General features: G+C 46.4%; 1 long non-coding RNA gene across 3 annotated transcripts in view; it reads left to right on the forward strand.

Annotated features, from left to right (window-relative positions):
- LOC141072868 (uncharacterized) overlaps positions 1–15,288 on the forward strand; it is a 123,041-nt gene that overhangs the window by 32,407 nt on the left and 75,346 nt on the right. The gene's annotated exons all lie outside the window — the stretch shown is intronic.

Genomic DNA, 15,288 nt, shown 5'->3' on the forward strand with positions numbered 1-15,288 from the left:
CGGCCATTTTTGGTTATGTCGTGAAGACCCTTTTCTGGTCTGTAGGTGGCCTGGTGAAACAGTTCATCTGCTGACAGCTCTGCGGTAGTTCCATGCATGATCATGCCCAGTACACTGCTATTGGGACAGCCCATGTGTAAATGGACCATTTCCAGCCACATTAGGGAATTTCATTGAATGTGTGAACCTAGAGTACGAGGGAGTGGAATTGATTAGACGTATTGAATCAATTTTACCATCAGCTTTCACAATCTTTTCCAGTGGTGTGATCCCCTAAGATTGGATTATATTCTATATGGATGTTGTTTCCCATCATCTGGTTCCCTCACCCACCCTTTGCATGGTGCATATTTGATTAGGTGTTGCAAGAACAGCCTCCATCAGACTGTGCCCTTTAGAATTGTCAATATTATCCTCCTTTCGGTTTTCTCTCCTTTGGGCTTTTCGGGTTGTTTTATAATTTTGGGATTCTCTTCAGCATCTGTAATACATTTTGTTCATTATTTAACCAAAAGCCTGCATAATGAGTACAGAGCAGCAATGTAAATGTTAGGTGTTGTTTCAATGGATTACTTGCTGGTTGCATTGTTAACTCTTATTGGGCTCACTGTTTTGCTAGTAGAAATTAATGTAACTTCTATCATTTGTCTGGTGACATTGTGCTTTTTATAAATATTTTTTTAAACCTGCACAGATCACCACAATGAAAATTAGCCAATGTCAGTGTTAGCAGAAGCTTGGATTCAGTGGCCATATCAGCAATTTGTTAGACTAATCATGATCAATAAAGGGAATCTGTCACCAGAAATAACGTTGTTAATCTGCAGGTTAACAGCGTTATGCTGTCCGGCACCTGCACGCAGTCGAATGCAGCAGGGAGAAAATTATCTTTATTCTTCCCACCAGCATTCGGTATGCAGTCATAGGGGTCTTTCAGGCGTTTTGTAACCGGCCCTGACTGACACGGGCTCTACATTGTGGCCGGCTGTCAGTTATGGCTGGGGGTGCAGTTACAGTGGCCGCTTTTTAGTGTATGTGCACACTTCCGCAGCGGATTTGGTCCTGTGGATCCGAAGCAGATTCTCCTGCGGTGTACAGTACCATTTTATCCAATGGAAATTAAAAAATGCTGTGCACATGCGAAAAAATTCTGCGTGGAAGCACAGCGGTTTATTTTCCACAGTATGTCAATTCTTTGTGCGGATTCCGCAACGTTTTTACACCTATTCCATTATAGGAATCCGCAGGTGTAAAAATGCAGGCAAAATACACAGAAAATCCGCAATTAATCCGCAGGTAAAATGCAGGTCATTTTGGCTCCGGATTCGGCAGATTCCGCCTTGAAAAATCCGCACAGGAATCTGCACCGTGTGCACATACCCTTATTCTCAGAGCGGTGACTGAACCGGCTCCTCACCCGCCCCTTTGTCTGAATACCGAATGCTGGCAGGGAGAATAAAGATAATTTCCTCCCCGCTGCATTCGGCTGCGTGCAGGCGCCAGACAGCATAATAACGCTGTTAACCTGCATATCTGCAGGTTAACAGTGTTATTTCTGGGGAAAGGTTCCCTTTAAATAGCTGACAACAAAATATGACTTTTGACAGCCACATTAAAAACTACATTAAAATGCAGGTTAATTGGTATGGCTAGCAGTGCTAAACCTTTCTAGTCCTGCTTGTCTCACAACAAACTGGCTCGAAAACTGCCACGGCAAAATGGTCTGTATGTACTGCTCATTAAATAAGTATAACCTGAGTTAGATTATCCATCTACACATTGTAGGGATTCACGCTCTTTGTTGGCAGTGGATAGCGTTCACACAGGCATTGCGGTTTGGTCAAACGTGCAGTTTTACTCCTTTCATAAAACTTCAAGGGTTTCAAAGCCAAAAACAACCTCTTCAGGTACACAGGTATAACAGAAAAGAAACATTCATTAAGCATGGCACATATGTCAGTGCAGGTTCACTTGAACAGGTTATAGTCCTTTCTCCTGGAGCAAAGAGAGACCCGATCCCACCAGTCTTTGTATCCCCTTCAGCCTGAGCTTCAACAGCCTCCAGCACAAAACAGTATTCAACTCTGAGCACAGCTCACACTGAACAGGCTGCAGCTTCCATTCGTTTCTCTGTAGCTCCCACACGGCTCCACTTTCCTAGCTGACCCATGCAGTCCTCATTCAGAGAGACTCTGGCATGTCTCTCTCCCAGTTACAGCTCACATTTTGGCTGGATACTCACCTGAAAAACACAAGCTGCTTCATTCAGCAGACTGACACACCTAGTGTTTTTTAGTTGAAGAAAGGCAGATTGATCTAGTTAATACTTGCAGTGATACGATTTAACCCATTCCACATCTAAGATCTCTCTGCTTTTAGTTGAGTAGTTGAGATGAATCTGTGCTGCACTTTATGTACATGCTCAGTATAGAAGCTGATCTACAGATCAGAGAAAAATGGCACTGGGAAGGAATTCCTGCAGCCCTGCACTCAACTCAAGAACTGCTAGAGTGAACAGGAAATTTTTTGTTTTATGTTTTATCTAAATTACTTGATTATTGTATGAGAATGGTAATGAAAAGCCTGTTGTTACCATTTTACTACAGTAAAATTATCAGTTAAACCTAAGCAATATATGAGGGAGATTCAGGTTTGGCTTGGCGTCTCCACAGCCCTGCTGGTAAACCAGTCGACAAGCTGGAGACAATAGAATTGAAAATCCCTCGGTTCTTGAGAATTGAGGGGATTTTAAATATGGTAGCAAGAAAATGGTAGAGTTGCTTATTTTACAAGCAATTTCACATTTTATCATTTTAATATGATGAGAATAACCCTTTAAATCTGCAATGTTTATACAGCTTTTTACAAGAGAAAACATTTTATGTAGAGAAGTTGTTGTCTCTATACTCCTTTCTCCATTAACTACATCTAGAATTACTGACTGGCAGGAAAAAAAAAACAATTCAACATCTCTTGGACCCTTCGGACACAGTTGATGGAGAAGAGATGATATATGTGGGTAAATGCCAGCATCTGTGTAATAAATGCTGCAAATGGTTTTGCTATATAGGAGGTAAAATCTTATCCTAGCAGCTTACTGTCCCTATATGTCGCTGTAGTAGTATATGACCACTTGTGCAATGCTGGTGACAGGCTGAATGCTGCTGTCCTAGCTGCTTACATGTCACCAGTGGTGTCTGTGTATAGGCTAGCATGAAAGATTATTGGGCTTAGTATGTTGAGAGGTGCAGTCGCTAATGATGATGCTTCCTGTCACATGTTAGGGCTCATCTAGAGAGCCGTTATTTTTTCATATGAGTTCTATCTGTGGTGTTTGCAAATAATGTGTACTTATTATAGGCTATGGGGGTGTTCACAAGCTCCTATATTTTTGCAGACTAAGTGGAGACTTGTCCCATTTTTTAACAGATTCACTGATCTAACTCGCCTATACACTGTAAGTCTATGGGTCCTTGAAATAATCAGACGGCACTTAGATGCCCTCTGTGTGTGCTGCCTAACAGGAACAGCTTGAGAAACTTCCATCAATGTTTTTGATTTTCTTGTATTAAAAAAAAAAAAAAAAAAAAAAAATCAAACTCTGTAAAAATTGACACACTGATAAAAATCTGATCCAAAGCTCTGATATAAATCCGCTTTTTGCTTGTGAGAATTCACTGACATCTGAATGATGCCTTGGGTAACTGTCCCCTAGAAAACTAGACAGGATTTAGTTATAAACCATGAGCAAATTAATTCATAAAGAGCCTGATTGATCATTTTGAGGACTTTTTGTAATTGTTCTTTTTTTTTTTTTCTCCTGGCTTGTGATATTTATTCATTTTGTTTTTTTGCGTCACATTTTTCACAATAGCGTCTGTGGTTTGTGAATTTTGCACAAAAGAAAAAGTGGCTTTTATTTGACATGTTTTGTGACCCTTTTTTTTTTTTTTTTTTTTTTTTTTTTTTTTTTATATTGTAAAGCCGAACATAAAATCGCTCCTGGGCGGAACTGGAGTACATTTGCAGTAAATTTACCAACTTTTTGAAAAATCATAACTGATAAATCAGCCAAAGGCATCTGAAAAGCCCTGCCTACAACTGCGAGCATAAAAAAAAAAAACAAAAACAAAAAAAAACAGCCAGCTCATAAAATACTTAATACTTTTGATTTTTTTTTTTTGTGCAAATGAAAAACTGCAACAATGAGTGGAGCCCAACGACGAAAAAAAATCTTATTTCTTTTCAATCAAAAATAGAATTTTGCCTTTGATTCGGGTGTCTGCTCTCTTTTTAGCGGCGTTCTAAACAGCACTGTGCGTGTATTAGCTCCCAGTCTTCTGTAGTCATTCATGTGAGATGTGACGTCTAGTAACTTGAATTCCTGTATCTTGGCAAACCGTGTTATGGTAAACGACATAGTTGCCTTTCATCACTGAAAATAACAGCTGTTTTCTGACTGTAGCTAGTAATATCTGAAACAGTCATTTGAGAAGGATGACACGGACAAGTATGAAGAGTAGGTAACTTTTAAAAATGTATTTCTGGTTCATGGAGTAAGGTATCTTCCTTTACATATGACAACATAAGGACTTACTATGTATTTTACAAATGGGCAACTCTCTTTAGCGTGATTATTGCTGATAGTTCCAGAACTCTCTTAGCGTGACTTGAAAAAGCTGAAGGTTTTAATGTACCGTACGTTTTGCCACATTTCAGATGTCTCATGTTGATTATTTGTCACACTAAATGGTTTCTAATGTTTACACAAATGTAATTTTAGATGAAGCCAACCTGAGTGATAACAGAACAGTAGTACGTGGCCAATTTACCTACGTTCAAAGTTTCCTCCCCTAAACTTTGGAACAGGGGTCTCAAACACGCGGGCATGCAGCCCTCAAAGCAAATTTTGAGCCTGCAACGAGTGGCTGGGTGGCAGATGGGCGGTTATCAGTACTGTCTCTCTGAATATGATGAGGGTCATATCGGTGTGTCAGACATGTTTTGGGTACAAGGTAAATAAAAATGTCATGACCTGGGTAATGGGGATCTACATGAGTTACATTGATGTAAATTGTATAAGAGACAGCATTCTTGTGGTGAGAATCAACAGAAAATTGACTTGCTCACAAGTGTGCATTCTTTTCTATGAGAACTCGTTATTTCAGGGCCTTATCTCTTAATTCGGCCTCACTGGTGATCCAACATATCTGATTTAAGGTCCCGTCACACTAAAGGTACTGTCACACTAAGCGATATCGCTAGCAATATCGCTATAACTTGTGACATTATAGCGATATTGCTAGGGATATCGCTGTGTCTGGTACTTGCCTACGACCCGCTCCCCCGCTGGTTATCGCTGATCGCGCGAGAACGTCCAGGACCGCTTCTCGTCGTCAGCTTCGTGCGGCGCTTCCTGTGGAGAGACGAGCGTGGAGCCGGGCGGGAGGACACAGGATCGTCTAGTATGACAGGTAAGTAGCGACCCCCGTCCCCAGCAATGTCGCTGGTGAGATCTGCCTGTGTGGCAGCTCACTAGCGACCACTTAGCGATGTACCAGCGATCCTGACCGCGTCATATCGCTGGTCGTGATCGCTGGTACATCGCTAAGTGTGACAGTACCTTAAGTGATGCCTCAGCGATCCCACATGATGGGATTTCTGGGAAATCGTTAGGCTGATTGCTGGTGAGCTGTCACATAGACAGCCCCAGCGATCAGGACCAGCGACGCTGGTTTCTAATGCAAACGTTGGGTATCCAGGAGCCGCAACGTTTACATTAGCAACCAGCGATCAAAAAACTGCCCAGGCCGCTCGCGCAAGATCAGCGATAACCGGCAGGGGGGCCGGTCGCTGATCCCCGTCACACACGGCGATCTTGCTGGTGAGATCGCTGATGTGTCACAAAATCAGCGATCTCGCTAGCGAGATTGCTTAGTGTGACGAGGCCTTTAAGGTCAGAGCAAAAACCGCTACAACATTATTTTTTGATCACTTCACCCTTTTCATCCTGTAAAAATCTTACAGCATGTTTTAACTTTTTTCTTTTTCTTTTAACATGCTCTGAAAATCCTTTTTATTGCTTTTGGTCTCCCTTGCTTGTCCTGCATTCCCTGCAGACAGCATATTCTTCAGATACAATCCCCTTTTTCTCCTTCGCCTCATTGGGGGACACAGATAATGTGGGTGTATGCTTCTGCTGCTAGGAGGCTGACATGAAGTGAAAAAAAGAGGTTCGCTCAGTTTTCTGCTTAGTGTCCATGGAGGCACACGTCTGGTTTTTTTTTCTCCAGACTTTTTTCGTTTTTTTCCATGAAGATGTGACGGGTAACAGATCCTATTGAAAGGGTCCGATTTCCCCAAACCAACAACGGGCGAGCACGTGCGAGTTTCCCTCCACGTATCCTCTCCTGCGTCGTGGGACACAATGCCGGACTTTGCTCTGACCACCCTATGGTATTGAAACCATGGGCTGTACAGAGGCACAAGACTAGTCCGTGCGGCCCCCACTGCTCCACCAATGCTTAGACTGCGGTGCTGCAAGGTGGAGGACGGTCCCTCTCCTCACCCCCTGAAGGGGTTAGATGGAGCTAGGGTGCCTGCACCGTCCTATTTTATCAAGGCCCCCTCACATACCTGCGCTCAGGCTGAAGAGGATCATCGGTGAGGAGAAGGTCTGGGGGGGCTCCTGCCAAGATCTCAGGGCTGGAGCCCTCAGCCGACGGAAGCCACCGGCCATGCAAGGCTGAGGGTGTCTGGATCCGTCAGGCGCAGTTAGTGGCGCCATGTTTTTTGTGTACCGCGCCCCCCCGTCACTTCTGACGGCCCGCCCTGCACTGGGCGGCAACTAAGAAATTTAGGCCCCGGCTTCAGAGCGCGGCTAGGCCGCTGAACGGAAGCACCGCCCCTAGAGCGGTTTTACATGCTCGCTAACTCTCACAGCTGGTGGCGCGCGATTTAAAGGAAGCAGCCAGGACGGGGGGGCGCAAGACTGGGGTAAGTGCTGCCCGAGAGGCCACGCTACAGGGAAAACTAGGTGCTACCTTCTCCCCACATCCCCAGCAGCGGACAGATACAGTATGTCCGAAAAGGCAAAGAAGCACACGTTCTTTTACGCTGCATGCCTCTCTTGTCGGGCTGCGTTTCTGCAGGCGCAGAGCAAGCGATTATGCAAAGCCTGCGAATCCCAGGAGCCCTCCCATGTGACCGTGACCAATGTGTCAAATCCCCCATAGTGGGCCCAATCACTGTCACAGTCCATGGTGTCGCTTACGAGAGCAATAGAGTCCCTTCAAGCCCCAGATAGGGGCAGAGACAATGGCTCGCTGGCCTTAGAGGGAACCTCCACCTCACAAAAGCCTCCGGCCTGCAGGGGCCGCTCTCACTCCAGGCAGACCCGGAGGAAACGAATCCACACGGTGTCGCCCAGTCCATCCGGTGCCTTGGCATCCGTAAGCTCTGATTCTCGCTCCCCGTCACCAGTTGTTGATAGCGAGCAGACCTCAGATTGCGACCCAGGCGAGACCCTTGACCTGAACACTCCAGGGTCTCGTGAAACAGTGGGCAGCCTCATAGAAGCCGTCAATCAGACCCTGGGGATTGAGGATGATCCCGCAGCGGCTACGGGGCATAAAGTGGCATTTAAGCGTGTGAAGCGTCAGCACAGAATTTTTTCCTCTCACCCGGAGTTTGAGAACATAGTGCAGCGGCACAGAGAACGTCCAGACAGGCGTTTCTTGGGTCAAAAGGAACTCGAAACAAGGTATCAGTTTGCTCCGGACCTCCATAAAAGATGGATGGAATCCCCGGTGGTGGATCCTCCGGTTTTGCGCCTAGCCACTAAGACCCTGCTATCTGTCCCTAGTGTTTCCTCGATTAAGGATCCCACGGATCGCCTTATATAGAGCTTAGTTCGCTCAGTATATGAGGCGTCAGGGTGCTCCCTCGTTGGCAGCAACTTGCGTTGCCAAGGTTATGATATCAACTGTGGCCTCTGTTCACACAGGATGCATTATAGTTAGCACTGGGCAGCCCCCCTATATGGTGTTACTAAGAGGCTGTGAACCATATGCTCTACATTCCCTGTGTGAACATTGCCACATACGGATTTTTTTGCACTAATGTGCCACACGGCCAATCCCTGATTGTAGGCTGGCTGTTTCATTAGGTATTATTGCACCTGTGCAGTTGCCATTTTACTTGGGTCCGCTGCACCCTGTTAGTGCATTTGTATTGAGGCCTGTTTATACAAGTAAGCATCTCTGCCTGTTTTGTTTTTTTTCTATGATATCATGGTGAGAAACATTAAACAAGGTCGTGCAGGATCTACCAGCAGAGATTTCGGAGGTCGCAGGTCAGATGGCGATGGCCGGAGACTATGTAATCAATGCGTCTTTGGATGCGGCCAATTGCTCGGCACTTGCTGCCGCTAATGCAATTTCGATCAGAAGAGCCGATTCTTCTTCTAAGAAGTCCTTGGCCTTATCAGTGCAGCCGCCTATTTGGGGAGAAGTTGGATCAACTTATCTCCGACTCCACAGGAGGAAGGAGCGGGTTTCTCCCTCAACAAAGGGTCAAAACGCTTTTTCGTCACCCGTTTCAGGCACGTTTTCGGGCCTTTCGCAACACCGGGTGGACTACAGCGGCCAATTCCGCCGCCTCAGGCCGCCACAACCAGGATAAGGGAGCGGCAGGTCTCGTATAGAGCCAACCCATTGGGGAGATTGCGTACTCAGCAGCCCAGATCGAGGGGATCCAGATCCCAAAGGTCGTCGACCAAATGACTCGAGGCCTTTACCAGACGACACCGGTAAGGTGGGCGGCCGCCTACTCTGGTTTTTCCACGTCTGGGCCAATGTCGCTCACGACGCATGGGTAAAGGAATTGGTGTCCTCAGGTTACAAAATAGAATTTGTCAGATACCCACCAATACAGTTTTTTCTTTCCCGGCTTCCCCGAGTGGATGCCCAGGCAAGGGCTCTATTGGAAGCTATCAAATCGCCGGAACACAAAAAAAAAATCAGGGGTTCTATTCCAACCTTTTTGCGGTTCCCAAAAAGGACGGGTCTGTCGGGCATGTTTTGGACCTGAAGCTTCTGAACAAATTCACCAGGATCAGACCTTTCCGAATGGAGTCTCTCCGGTCAGTCATATCGGCCATGGAGCAGGGAGAATACTTGGCCTCGATTAGATATCCAGGACACATATCTGGATATTCCCATTTTTCCTCCTCATCAGAGGCTTCTACGCTTCGCCATCAGCAACCTACGTTTTCATTTCGTAGCACTACCCTTCGGGCGAGCCACGGTCCAAGAGTGTTCACAAAGGTTATGGCAGTTGTCATGGCCATACTGCATTCTCGAGGCATAGTCGTCTTGTTCAAAGGCCCTTCAATACGGGCATGCGAGGAAAATGTCAACATCACGCTAGATACTCTTGCCTGCTTAGGGTGGTTGGTCAATGCGAAGAAGTCATCCCTTGTGCCAGCTCAAAGGATCTCCTTCCTAGGAATGATTCTCGACACTCGCCGAGGGTTGGTAATTCTCCTTCAGGAAATATTGCGAGCGCTCCGACAGGGAGTCCGGACACTTCGGCAACCAGTCCTTCATACCATCCGATCCGGGATGAGGAGTCTAGGGAAAATGGTGGCAGCAATGGAAGCGGTACCGTTCGCCCAGTTCCATCTTCATCCCCTGCAGCACGCCCTTTTGTCAGCTTGGGACAAAAATCCCTTCACGCTCGATCGGCAGTGCCGACTGTCTTTTCAAGTCACGCAGTCACTCGGATGGTGGTTAACCAGTTCCTCTCTGACCCAGGGGAATCCTTTCCCCCCCAGACCATTGGTTGGTGATGACAACCGACGCCAGTCTCCTCGGCTGGGGAGCAGTATTTCGCCACCACACGACCAAGGGACGGTAGTCGCCACAGGAGGCACGCCTCCCGATCAACTTATTGGAGATACGAGCAATTCGGCTGGCTTTGCAAAAGTTTCATCACTTTCTAGCAGGCCGCCCCGTCCGGATTCAGTTGGACAACGCCACGGTGGTGGCTTACATAAATCACCAAGGGGGCACCCGCAGCAGAGCAACCATATGCGAGGTGGGGCACGTTCTGCAGTGGGCCGAAGCAAACCACTCGGTGATTTCGGCTGTCCACATCCCGGGCGTGGAAAATTGGGCAGACTTTCTCAGCTGGCAGGGTCTTGCGTCCGGAGAGTGGTCTCTACATCCCGAAGTCTTCCGGCAGATTTTTCAGCTGTGGGGAACTCCGGATGTGGACTTGATGGCGTCTAGAGTGAATGCCCAGGTGCCCACAAATGTGGCTCGGGCCAGGGACCCGCAGGCAATCGCTGTGGACGCGTAGGTTCTGCCATGGAACCAGTTTCGCCTCCCATATCTATTTTCTCCGCTGCCACTACTTCCCAGGGTCATCAAGAAGATCAAGACTGAAGGGGTCCCGGCGATTCTGCTGGCCCCGTCGAGCGTGGTACGCAGATCTAATGCAGCTGCTCGCAGACGTTCCTTGGCGCCTGCTAGGGCGCCCAGATCTACTTTCTCAAGGGCCGATTTGCCACCCGAACTCGGGGGCCCTGTGTTTCACGGCATGGCCGTTGAATCTTGGATTCTAACCCAGGCAGGGTTCGGGAGCAAGGTGGTAGCTACAATGATTAGCGCCCGGAAACCTGCTTCAGCACGAATTTACCACCACACCTGGAAGGTGTTCTTTGTTTGGTGTCAAGGCCGCAGTGTTTCTCCGCTGAGATTCTCAATCCCCAACATTTTGACTTTTCTCCAGTCGGGCCTAGACTCGGGCTTAGCCCCAAGTTCCCTCAGGAGACAAATATCGGCCTTATCCGTCCTGTTCCAGCGCAGAATTGCTACCAATCTGCAGGTGAAGACTTTCATCCAGGGAGTCTCCCACTTGGTACCTCCCTATAAGGCGCCTATGGACGCTTGAGACCTTAACCTGGTCCTAAGTGTTCTGCAGGAAACTCCATTTGAACCGCTTCAGGATATCTCCTTGAGGTACCTTTCCTGGAAAGTGGTGTTCCTAGTGGCCATCACTTCTATCAGGTGGGTTTCAGAACTGGCAGCCCTATCCTGCCAAGCCCCGTTCCTCACTTTACATAAGGATATGGTGGTGCTCAGACCAGCCTCTCCTTTTCTGCAGAAAGTCGTGTCCTCTTTTCACATTAGTGAAGATGTTGTCTTGCCTTCATTTTGTCCAGCACCGGTGCACCGTGTGGAAAAGGCTCTTCACACGTTAGACCTGGTAAGAGCCCTCCGGAGGTACGTGTCGAGGACGGCACCCTTTCGTCAGACGGACACGCTGTTCGTGCTCCCCGAAGGGCGCAGGAAGGAACTCGCTGCCTCAAAATCGACCATAGCCAGATGGATTTGTTTGACTATTCAGGAGTCCTACCGCATTAGAGGCACACCGACTCGAGCAGGGATCAGAGCGCACTCTACTCGGGCAGTGGGCGCTTCGGCACCAGGCTTCGACGGAACAGGTTTGCAGGACAGCAACCTGGTCCAGCCTGCACACACTTGCCAAACATTATAATATTCATGCTCAGGCCTCGGCGGATGCGAGCCTGGGTAGAAGGATTCTCCAAGCAGCTGTAGCGCACCTTTAAAGAAGAGGTGCATGTAGCTTGGATCTGTGAGTCAATCTCCCACCCAGGGACTGCTTTAGGACGTCCCACAGTATCTGTGTCCCCCAATGAGGCGAAGGAGAAACATGGATTATTGTGATAACTCGACGTAAAATCCTTTTCTCCGAGACGCTCATTGGGGGACACAGCACCCACCCTATTAGCCAGTTGGCTCTTGTTTTGTTTAAGTTTATATGCATTTACTAATTTGATGTAAGGGTGGTGTTTTGGACATGTTGTACCTGTATTAAGGCTGATTTTGTTGTCCTCCTACTGCTTTGGCACCAAACTGATTTCCGCCCGCAATAGGGGCGAGGGTGTATACAGCGGAGGAGGAGCTAATCTCTTTTTTTTCACTTAGTGTTAGCCTTCTAGCGGCAGAAGCATTCACCCATAGTATTTGTGTTCCCCAATGAGCGTCTCGGGGAAAAGAATTTTACGGTGAGTTATCACAAAAATCCATGTTTCCATTTGATATACATTTATTTTTTTTCCTTTTTAACCCCATTCTGCCTTATGACCTACTATCCCGTCCATGTGCCCTGGGACTTAATTCCCAAGGACGGGATAGTACGTCATAGCGATCAGCGGTGCTTTCGGGGGTAGCACCGCTGATCACGGCCGGGTGTCAGCTGATTATCACAACTGACACCCAGCACTGTGTGTCAGGGGCGGTCACGGACCGCCCCCGACACGTTAACCCCTGGCACACTGCGATCAAACACGATCGCAGTGTACCGGGGGTTTAGGGAAGCATCGGCAGGGAGGGGGCTCCCTCCGTGCTTCCCTGAGCCCCCCGGAGCAGCGTGATGTGCTGTGCTGCTTCGGGGGTCTCCTTCCCTGCAGGTCCCCGGATCCAATATGGCGGCGGGGACCTTCGAGGGCCTGCAGGGAGCCATCTTCCTCAGTGCCTGCAAAGCGCAGGCATGAGGAAGCCTGTGCAGCGCCTGTGTCAGATCGCTGATGTGTAGTTTTCTCCCACATATGGGGTATCAGCGTACTCAAGACAAATTGGACAACTTTTGGCGTCCAATTTCTCATGTTACCCTTGGGAAAATAAAAAAAAATTGGGGACTAAAAGATCATTTTTGTGGAAAAAATGTGATTTTAAGTTTACGACTGTACGTTATAAACTTCTGTGAAGCCCTGGGATGTTCAAAGTTCTCACCACACATCTAGATAAGTTCCTTGGTGGGGTCTAGCTTCCAAATTGGTGTCATTTGTGGGGGGTTTCCACTGTTTTGGTACATCAGGGGCTCTCCAAATGCGACATGGTGTCTGATCTCAATTCCAGCCAATTTTGCATTGAAAAAGTCAAACGGCGCTCCTTCCCTTCTGAGCTCTGCTATGCGCCGAAACAGTGGTTCCCCCACATATCAGGTATCGGTGTACTCAGGACAAGTTGCACAATAACTTTTGCAGTCCAGTTTCTCCTGTTACCCTTGGTGAAATAAAAAAAATTGGATCTGAAGTAATTTTTAAATTGTGAAAAAAGTTAAATGTACATTTTTTTTTTTTTAAACATTCAAAAAATTCCTGTGAAGCACCTGAAGGGTTAATAAACTTCTTGAATATGGTTTTGAGCACCCTGAGGGGTGCAGTTTTTAGAATGGTGTCACTTTTGGGTATTTTCTATCATATAGACCCCTCAAAGTGACTTCAAATGTGATGTGGTCCATAAAAATAAAATGGTGTTGCAAAAATGAGAAATCGCTGGTCAACTTTTAACCCTTGTAATTGCCTAACAAAAAAAAAATTATGGTTCCAAAATTGTGCTGATGTAAAGTAAACATATGTGAAATGTTACTTATTAAGTTTTTTGTGTGCTTAAGTTTTCTGTGATGTAAGGGCATAAAAATTCAAAGTTGGAAAATTGCGAAATTTTCACCAAATTTCTGTTTTTTTTCCACAAACGCAAGTTATTTGAATGAAATTTTACCACTAATATGAAGTACAATATGTCACGAAAAAACACTGTCAGAATCACCGGGATCCATGGAAGCGTTTCGGAGTTATTACCTCATAAAGGGACAGTGGTCAGAATTGTAAAAATTGGCCCGGTCATGAATGTGCAAACCACCCTTAGGGGTTAAGGGGTTAACAAGTCATTTAAGTTCTGTGTTCTTTCATCCTGGTGTCTTCTAGTTCTTCGTTTTATTGTTACTGTGAAGTAAGAATTTCATTTCGCAAAATCTCCCATCCTTCTTGGACATTTCTGTCCTTTACAACATCCAGCCATTGAACCTTTCCTACGCGCTCATCTGATGACTATATGGTCATAAGCAGGTTCTTACAGGCACAATTAGAGAGACATTGGCTGGTCTCATGCACTGCTGTATAAGAGTGCAATGTATAGGATGCGATGATTCCGCACGGTTTAATGTACACATGCGGAATCACCTGCATTCAAAAGCTGGCAGAGCTTTGGATGCAGCAGACATGTGCTGCCTTCAAAGCGCTGCGGTTACTGACTGTGTGGATGTAGCCTTACAGGCTTCGGGTCCGATGGTGCCTGGAAGATAACTCTGCCTCCAGTGCTTGTTTTAAATATAAGGGGAGTTAACAGTGTGGTGTGTGATGGCTGTTCTCTTCTCACATGATCTCACTGTAGAGCTGTGTGTGATTATACCTCACACATCTGCAGGTTCCTCTCAGCTTCCAGCTCATAGACAGAAAAGGCTGCAATATTGCTGCAACACAGCAGATCTGAGAGAGAAGAAAAAAATGTGTTTGCAAGAAGACAAACTTCATTTCTCCTGTTAGTTACTTGTCTCACTGGAAACTCTGCTCTGGAGGCAGAGTTATCTTCCAGGCACCATCCACCCTAGAGCCTGGAAGTGGTAATTTATATAAAGAAATAAAAGATGCTATCTCAGCAACAAGACATCTGATATGAGACCTACAGGTAGGACTGTTTGAAGCATTCTAAAGCCTGTATGCCTGTATTAATAGGTTAGATAGATGAAATGTGGTGACAGATGCCCTTTCAAGTCAAAATTAACTCCATCACTAAGGGGCTAAAATGAACTCTGCCAAAATGGAAAACTGTTCTGTGGTCAGATGAATCAAAATGTGAAATTATTTATGCAACCCTGTAGATTCAAGCGTTAATGGGTCATCCAGCTCATCAGCGCACAATTCAAAATCCTCCATCTGATGGTTTGGGGTTACATTAATTAGTGCCTGTGGCACGGGCAGCTTATAAAGTCCTGAGCATTCCTTAGATGTTTTAGAACAACACGTGCCCATCCAGTCAGGTATGTTTCAGGGAAGGAGTTGCAGAAGAATAGTTCGGGTGACTGCCGCCTGCAGTCCAGACCTTTTTATCGATGGAAAACATTTGGCACTTTATGTAATGACCGATCCAGGATTGCGGAGTCAGAATCCTGCATCAGGCAAGAATTGGACTACATTTCTCTTCCAAAACTCCAGCAATTGTCCCTTCTCAGATGTTTAGAGGTGGTTATAAAAAGAGTTGATGCTTCGCCATAGTAGACATGACCCTGTCTGAACTTTTTTGAGCGGTGTTGCCCAAATTGATTTCTAAATGACTTTTTTTTATTTCTTTTCAAATGAAATGGAAAAATCTTAACTTTTAACCTCTGATTTGTGTTGTCGTGTGAATACAATATGGC

The sequence above is a fragment of the Dendrobates tinctorius genome, unplaced genomic scaffold, assembly GCF_039654945.1.
Source record: "Dendrobates tinctorius isolate UK_male_01 unplaced genomic scaffold, ASM3965494v1 ptg000292l, whole genome shotgun sequence".
NCBI lineage: Eukaryota > Metazoa > Chordata > Amphibia > Anura > Dendrobatidae > Dendrobates > Dendrobates tinctorius.